At 36.1% G+C, this 9,363-nt stretch overlaps 1 non-coding gene across 1 annotated transcript; it reads left to right on the top strand.

The window, feature by feature from the left end:
• Window positions 1-989: 989 nt before the first annotated feature.
• On the top strand, window positions 990-1,096 carry LOC142874934 (U6 spliceosomal RNA). Its single transcript, XR_012922524.1, has one exon. It is a non-coding gene; the product is annotated as a U6 spliceosomal RNA (small nuclear RNA).
• Window positions 1,097-9,363: the final 8,267 nt, after the last annotated feature.

Below are 9,363 nucleotides of genomic sequence, written 5' to 3'. Positions count from 1 at the left end.
CTTATATAACTGATTTTAAATCTTTCTTCTCTGCTAACATATTCATTCAATGCTATAAATTCACCTCTAAGCACTGCTTTTGCTGCATCACACAATTTTTGTTTAATTCAAAATATTTTTAAGTTTCTCTAGACACTTTTTTTTTGGGTCATGTGTTATTTATAAGTCTGTTGTTTAACCTCTACATATTTTGGAATTTTCCAGCTATCTTTCTGTTATTGATTTGTAGTTCATTTAAATCACTGCCCTGAATAGGGAAGATCCACCTTCAACCAATGTGGCCAGGCACAATCCACTGGCTGAGGGTTCAGATAGAATAAAAAGGCAGAAACAAGGCCAATTCTCTCTGTCTCTCTTCTGGAACAGGAACACACTTCTTCTCCTGTCCTTACTTTCACCAGCAGTCCCCCAGTTTCTCAGATCTTCAGCCTCAGATTGAGAGTTACACTGTCAGTTCCTCTGGTTCTCAGGCCTTTGGACTTGGACGGAGCTACAGTACTGGCCTCCTGTTTCTCCAGCTCAAAGATGGCTTGTAGTAGTACTTCTCTTGTTCCATAATCTCATGATCTAATTTTCCTCATAAATCTCCTCTCACTTATCTACTTACCTCTTTATCTACCTACCTACCTACCAACCTACCTCCTTTTGGTTCTGTTTCTTTGGAGAACTCTGACTAGTACAGAGTTGAAAACATCTGCCCAGCCTGCACATGATGATTGTAGTAGATTAGTTCATAATTGCCAAAACTCACAAGCAATCCAGATACTTTGCAGTAGGTGAATGGACAAACTATGATATATCCATATAATGCAATAATATTCACTGTTAAAAAGAAATGAGCTATCAAGCCATAAAAAGACACTAAAGAAACATAAATACACATTAATAAGTAAAAAAAGCCAATCTGAAAATGTGACATACTACATGATTACAACTCTATGGCATTCTGAAAAAGGCAAAATTATGGAGACAATGAACAGATCAATAGTGTGCTCACTTCAGCAGCATATATACTAAAATTGGAATGACACAGAGAAAACTAGCATGACCCCTGCACAAGGATGACATGCAAATTAATGAAGCATTCCATATTAAAAAGAAAAGAGTGAATCCTAATATAAAGTAGGGGCTTTAGGTAATAAAGGTATATCAATGTAGGCTAATCAATTTTAACAAATGTACCACTCCAGTGGGGGATTCTGAAAATGGCTATGCATGTGTGGGGACAGGGAGTATATGGGAAATCCTTGTAACTGCAGCTCAATTTTGCTATGAACTTAAAACTGTTTTAAAAATAAAATCTAATAAAAAAATTTTTTAAACTATCGTTTTCTGTGAAACACAGCCCTGGGTTCTGGGGAATATGGATGAAGGTTTCTTTGCATGCATACATACATACAAGTAAACACTGCTTATTATAAAGCTAGTAAACACTACACGATTACTTGTCTACTTTGCTTAGCTCTTCATTTCTAATCACCTTCCTTTTTATCCTGCTTTTCCTGGGATATTTTTATTTTTTTATTATTTATTTATTTATTTATTTACTTTTTAATTTCAGAATATTATGGAGGTACAAACTCTTTGATCACATAAATTGATTTTGCACTGCCCACATCAAAGCTATATGTGGGCTCATCCCTCAGATGGTGCACCCTGCACCCATTAGGTGTGAATTTACCCATCTGCTCCTCCTCCCTCCCACCTGCCTGATCCATAATGAATATTACTTCCATATGTGCACATAAGTGTTGATTGGCTAGTACCAACTTAATGGTGAGTACATACAGTGTTTGTTTTTCCATTCTTGTGATACTTCAGTTAGAAGAATGGGCTCCAGCTCCAACCAGGATAATACAAGAGGTGTTAGTTCACCATTGTTTTTTATGGCTGAGTAGTACTCCATGGTATACATATACCACATTTTATTAATCCATTCATGTATTATTGGACACTTGGGTTGTTTCTACATCTTTGCAATTGTGAATTGTGCTCCTAGTGCAGATGTCTTTTTTGCAGAATGTCTTTTTTTCCTTTGAGTAGATACCCAGTAGTGGGATTGGTGGATCAAATGGTAGTTCTACTTTTAGTTCTTTGAGATATATCCATACTACTTTCTGTAGGGGTTGTACCTACATTTTACCTACAAACTACTGAATATAAATTCTTCTCATCAGCACATGGAACATTCTCCAAGAGTGATCATATATTAGACCACAGAACATGTCTCAACAAATTAAAAAAAAATAGAAATCATACCATGTATCTTCTCAGACCACAGTGGAAAAAACTAGAAATCAACTCCAAGAGAAACATGTGATTCTATGCAAAGTCATGGAAATTAAACAATCTATTGCTGAATGATTAGTGGTTCAATAATGAAATAAGATGCAAATCAAAAAATTCCTCAAACTGAACAACAAAGGGGACACAAGCTACCAAAAATCTGTGGGATTCAGCAAAAGAGGTCCTAAGGAGAAAATTCATAGCCTTAAATGCCTGAAAAGTGACACAGATCACCAATTGACAATCTAATGACATTTCTCAAGAAAATAGAAAAGGAAGAGCAAACCAAACCCAAAACCAGCAGAAGAAAAAAAAAATAACTAAGATGAGAGCAGAACTAAATGAAATAGTGAACAAACGAACAAACAAAAAAAATACAAAGCGTCAATGAAACAAAAAGTTGGTTCTCTGAAAAGATAAACAAGATAGTATTAATCAAAAAGAATAAATCTGGAGGCATCGCATTACAATACTTCAACCTATACTATGACACTATAGTAACCAAAACAGCATGGCAGAGAGACATAGACATGTCATGTCTCGAGACATAGCATGTCTAGAGACATAGACATAGACATAGCATGTCTAGAGACATAGACAAATGGAACAGAACGGAAAAGCCAGACATAAAACAATCCACATACAGCCAACTGATCTTTGACGAAGCAGACAACAACATACACTGGAGGAAAGAAGCCCTATTCAGTAATCGGTACTAGGAAAATTGGATAGCCACATGTAGAAAACTGAAACAGGATCCATATCTCTTACTATTCACAGAAATCAATTCAAGATGTATAAAAGACTTATTCATAAAGCATGAAACCATGAGAATTCTATAAGAAAGCTATAAGAAAATGTTGGAAAAATTCATTTAGATATTGGCCTAGGCAAAGAATTTATAAGGAAGACCCCAAAGAATCAGAGCAACAACAAAAATAAATAAATGGGATTTGATTAAATTAAAAAGCTTCTGCACAGGTAAGAAAATAATCAACAGAGCCAATAGACAATCTGCAGAATGGGAGAAAATATTTGTAAACTATATGGCCGATAAAGGGCTAATCTAGCAGAATCTACAAAGAACTCAAGCAAATCAGCAAGGAAAAATCAAACAATCCCATTATAATGTGGCCAAAAGGCATGAACAGAAGCTTTTCAAAAGATGATACACAAATGGCCACCAAACATATGAAAAAATGCTCAAAGTCACTAATTATTAGGGAAATACAATTTAAAACCACAATGAGATACCTAACCTTACCTCAATTGGAATGGCTTTTATTAAAAGTCCAAAAACACTAGATGCTGGCGTGGATGCAGAAAGAAAGGAATGCTTAGACACTGTCTGTTGGTGAGACTCCAAATTAGTACAGCCTCTGTGGAAAACAGTATGGAGATTCCTCAAAGAACTAAAAGTTGACCTACCATTTGATCCAGTAGTCCCACTACTGGGTATTTACCCAAAGCAAAAGAAGTCAATTTATCAAAAAGATATGTGCACTCAAATGTTTATTGCACCACAATTCACAATTGCAAAGATGATGTGGAATCAACCCGAATGACCTTCAATTCATGAGTGGATTAATGAAATGTGGTATATATATATATATATATATATATATATATATATATATATATTATACACACACACACACACACACACTGTGGAATACTATTCAGCCATGAAGATGAATAAATTAAGCCCCTTTGCAACAATTTGGATGGAACTGGAAACCATTATCCTAAGTGAAGTATCTAAAGAATGGAAAAACAAAAACCACAGGTGCTTGCTATTTAACTGGAACTAACTGATGAGCTCACACATGCACAGATGGAAGTAAAACTCAATGAAAATCAAGCAGAAGGGAAACGGGGATGGGCAAAAACCTACCTAACTGGTACAATGAACACCATCTGGGTGATGGGCACACTTATAATTCTGACTCAAGCATAACAAAATTGATATATGTAACCAAAAACATTTGTACCCTTGTAATATTTTGAAATAAAAAAAATTAAGGCAGTGCAAATGTTTTTGTTACTTGAATACCTTGCATAATGCTTAAGTTGGGGTCTTTAGTGTGCCCATCACCAGAATAATGTTCATTGTACCCAATAGGTAAGTTTTTACAACTCATCCCATCCCACCCTCCCACTTCTTGCTTTCCAACACCCTTTACATCTCTTTGAGCCCTTTTGTTCCCATTATTTAGCTCCCAATTATTAGAGAGTATATGTGTTGTTTGTTTTTCCATTCCTGAGATACTTCACTTAGAATAATGGTTTCTAACAACTGGAGATCTTATGTGTGAGCCAAACTTGTATCTTGTCTACAGGGGAAAAAGATTATTAAAAATTCATCTAGTTTCCAGGATTTATTTGTTCCAAGCCACTCTGCTATATTTGTGTTTGCTTCTTTCATTCTTCTTTCATTCTTAGGTGAGGATGGTTGGAGAGGAACTAAGTTGAGTCAACTATTGTTTCAAAGATTTAAAACTAAGAATTGCACAAAAGGTCATGAACTTTCAAAATTATTCCCAAAGAAGAAATGTATTGCCAGGCCCATGAAAAAAGATTTTTCTGCTTGAATTCAGTATGTAGTATTTCTTTGTTATACAATAATTGCACATCAATGTACTCTAAGTTAGCTCAAAATGTAAAATTTATCATCATTAAATTGTTTTACTTCTAAGGAGTTGAATTTCCTTTTACTCTCATGCAAACCAAAGTTCTCATTTTATAAAACACCTCCACAATTTGGAATTTGGTTGTTCTCAAAGGATAAAATTTCTGCCAAATGGATGACAAGCTGTTGTTAAGGCATAATGGGAGACTTCTGTGGGAGTATGCAATGGATTAATGCACAAAAGTTGCATCACATTTTGGTCTCAGATACTCTTTGAAAGAGAAAGAATCTAAATTTCAAATCTTTCACTAATCTTTCTCAATAATTCTAGCATTTACTGACAGATGTCCAAAATAAGCTTGTAGCATTAACCCTAGAAATAAAAATATTAAGTTTTTAAAGAAATATCAAAATTATTTTCAATGTCTTTTTACCTTATCACTTTCTTAGGAATCTAAAATGAATCAATAAGCCGGAGAATACTAGTCAAATGTAAAAACATACTTTTTAAGGCCCTACTTAATTCAAAAGTTCTGTGATTTATAAGTTTTTCCTAATGTTTCAACATTTTTCCCAAATATAGTCAACACAGGAGCAGTTAAGTTGAACGGTTTTTACAATATGGGAGATGTAAATAGCTTCCTGTTCTATGATCCAATAAACTTATCTCAGCATCAACACTTTTTGGAAAGAAGCCATCATTATATAAGGGAGTTCCCAGAAATGAGCCAAAACAAAACCCTTGAAAATAGAATCCTACGAACCTTTCATTTCCTATCCTCTGGGGGAGTAAACAAAGAATCCTCATCCCACATGGTAATGCTTCCTGCTGACCATTTCTTCTTTGAGAAGGGTTATGTTGCATTCCTGAGATGTTTGAGGTCATTATGAGAGGTTGGCTTCATTCCCATCCACACCCATCATTAAGGAAAGTAGAGTTCAAATTCAGTTAGCTGGTCAGAATAAACTAACCCTCTGTAACACAGAGCTCCCATCCATTCTTGAACTCGCAAATAGCCTTCCAAGTAATTATCATTGACTCCTAAACAATTTAGGAAACTCTCCTTATTTTGTTGTTCATAATTATGAATTATCATTTGTTAGCCTCACAATAGCCAGGTAAGATAAGTTAGGAAATTAAGAATGAGGCATTTTACCTCCAATCTGAGAAGGTAGGTATGTCTTGAATATAGAAGGTTAGCACTGCAAGGAGTACACACATAACTTGGGTTGGCTCTCAACATGTCTTTCTGGTTTGTTGGGATTAATGTTTGGAAGGAAAGTCAAGAGACCCTATTCCATGTACTTTTAAAATCAGAGATAATAAGTGAAATATGACGTTCTAACTGCTTATCTCCTTAAACGTATCATTCCTATCTTATATTCAAATGGACACGGTAAGGGATTTGAACCAGGGCCACCATTAGCAGTCAGGGGAATATATACTTTCAGCTCTTGGCCTCTCAAGAAATATAACATATAAGGAATCTTGTTAAGATTTAATTTAACTCATACTCGCAATCAAGCAACATAGATGTCTCTGGAAGAAAATCTGAGAGAGGAATTAGCTTCTAATTTTACAGTAATTTTTCCTTCAATAAAGCTATTATCTCTACCTTAGAGTCCAAGAGTTCAAACAAGTTTGCAATGCATACAGCTGACAAAGGAGAACATTCTCAGAGGAGGCATGTTCAATAGCAAAAAGACAAATAAGAGTTTGTTTTCATAAAATGATTCCCAACACTCATAACCTGCTCAGGGGAGAAGGTTCAAGAATTCTTCCTACACTTGCCATTTCTTGGCTGGGCGCGGTCGCTCACGCCTGTAATCCTAGCACTCTGGGAGGCTGAGGCGGGAGGATTGCTCAAGGTCAGTAGTTCGAAACCAGCCTGAGCAAGAGCGAGACCCTGTCTCTACTATAAATAGAAAGAAATTAATTGGCCAACTAATATATATAGAAAAAATTAGCCAGGCATGGTGGCGCATGCCTGTAGTCCCAGCTACTCAGGAGGCTGAGGCAGGAGGATTGCTTGAGCCCAGGAGTTTGAGGTTGCTGTGAGCTAGGCTGACGCCACGGCACTCACTCTAGCCTGGGCAACAGAGTGAGACTCTGTCTCAAAAAAAAAAAAAAAGAAACAAAAAACTCGCCATTTCTCAAATTCCTTCAGCTGAAAATATTCAATATGCCAAGGTGCCATATTTTTCAGTATGGTGTCTTACATCCCATCACCTGCTTTATTGTCTTTTAAGGGAACACTTCACTAACAAGAGTTCCCTAAGTTAACAGATGTCTGAAAGAATTTTCATGTCACAATGACCTTAAGAAAACAAGTATCACCCTCTTAGCATCTTAATTTTTTCCATTTTAATAAAGATCTACCAAATAAAAATTATGAATGAACTTTAAACATACTATTTTTCTAAGCCTTTAAGCCTTTAATTGACCCCTTTAGGGTCAGTGTGAAGAAGCATCCAGATGACCATATGAAACTGACATCAGGCCGTACACTGCCCCTGTCTGCCCATCAGAAATAGACCAGGAAGTTGTCTTTTAGTGATCAGGCATGTCTAGTTACTGACAGCAGAAATTATTTGTCTTTTGAATCAAAGCATCTTATTTACATTAGATGTAGGAAATAATTCTCACATGAATATATCCCAGAAGGGGCTATTTTGAATAGAAATTTCAGTTCCCTCATCACATAGTGCTTATTACAGACTCTGCAGGGTGAATGTCATTAAATCAGGTATATATTTGACTTTGTCTTAGGGCCTTTACGCTCATTCTGTCTTTCACCTCAGATCCTGGAGCCTCTCTGCTTTGTATGAGAGAGAGCACTTTATATAAATGAACCACATTCAAAGAAGTCTGGTGTATATTCTAGATGGTTATGTAGTAAACTTGACCTTAACAAGGGCTATGTCCCTACACTTCAGAAAAATCCTCAAAACACAGATACTTATTTATGCAGTCTCTTAGCTTCCTCAGAAATCTCATTTCTCTCAAGAATATATTTCATTATTATAATATTTCATTTATTATAATTTCTACATTATATTCAAGTTTTAACCTTCTCTTGAGGGCCATATTTCACAAACGTCAACAATATTTGACCCCACCCCACTCTGAAAGTTACTGCAAGAAGTAGAAAATAAAAAAGAGATAAAGTAGAGATGGGAGTACTGGATAGTGACCTAGGATCACTACCCACGTAAGGGACTGTCTCAATTCACAGTGTATGGTCAAATTCTTGCCTCAGCAAAATAAAAGAGAACTACATTTAGGTATGTATAGAATAGTCAAAATCATCTTAACCTCTGAGACTCTACTTGACAGTGATTCATATTGGAAAACAGATAAGATTTTTGTCTTAGTTCATTCAGGCTGCTATAATAAAATACTATAGACAGAGTAGGTTATAAACAACAGAAATTTATTTCTCACAGTTATGGAGGCCAGGAAGTCCAAGATCAAGACTCTGGCAGATTTGGTGTCTGGTGAGTGTCCTCTTTTTGAGTCACAGATGACAGCTGTATCTTATATGGTGTCAAGGATCAAGAGTAACTTGGGGCCTATTTTATAAGGACACTCATTCCATTACTGAGGTTTCCATACCTCTGACCAAACCAGCTCCCCCAAATCTCCACCTCCTAATACCATCACCCAGGGATTTGGGATTTCAACATATGAATTTTGGATAGACGCAGACATTCAGATCATAGCAATCTTCTTATCTCATCACATGCCAGTCTGAGAACAAAATGAGGTATTATCAAAGAGTATCTTTGTTGTTTGTATTCAATCCATGTGACCTTTCCCTCACCACTGGCTAACACAACTGCCTTGTTTCTAAATTCTTGATTTGATGCTCTCAAACTTACCACCTTCATTTTGGCTACCTCTACCAATTCGGACTGTACACAGCATTTGTTGCTGCTAAGATTTTTCTTGTACATGTTATTTCCCAGCCTCCTAACATGAATGTCTACTTACCTGTATCTCATCCCTTGCTACTGCCACTGTTGTCTGTGTTCCTCCAAGATGACAATGGATTGATTCAATGGATTCACAAGAAGATGACCTAGGGCTTTTGAGGCCTCCATTTATCATATTTCCTACTCACTAATAGTGTGCTGCTGGACAGTTTACTTAACACCCTTGACCTCCCTTAGCTTAGTCATGGAATAGAGAATAACATCTCCCTAGATGATCAGGAGGGTCAGGTGAAAAAAGGCTTTGTTTGTTCACAAATGAATTTTGATTTAAGACAATGAGTTTTAAGGCAAGACTCTAGGTTTCCATTAGTAATAGTGTCAATTATACCTTTCCTATTTACTCTGGAAAAAGATGGGCTGGGACCACTAAAATTTGAAAGAAGGTATATTTCAAGAAAAAAGGACCTGATTATCTTCTCAGAGTAAACAAAGGATTCACCTATCAATGTTTG

This window comes from Microcebus murinus, chromosome 1, assembly GCF_040939455.1.
Source record: "Microcebus murinus isolate Inina chromosome 1, M.murinus_Inina_mat1.0, whole genome shotgun sequence".
Taxonomy (NCBI): Eukaryota; Metazoa; Chordata; class Mammalia; order Primates; family Cheirogaleidae; genus Microcebus; species Microcebus murinus.
The sequence above is the reverse complement of the archived record's forward strand: the minus strand, read 5'-3'. Positions and strand labels throughout refer to the sequence as shown.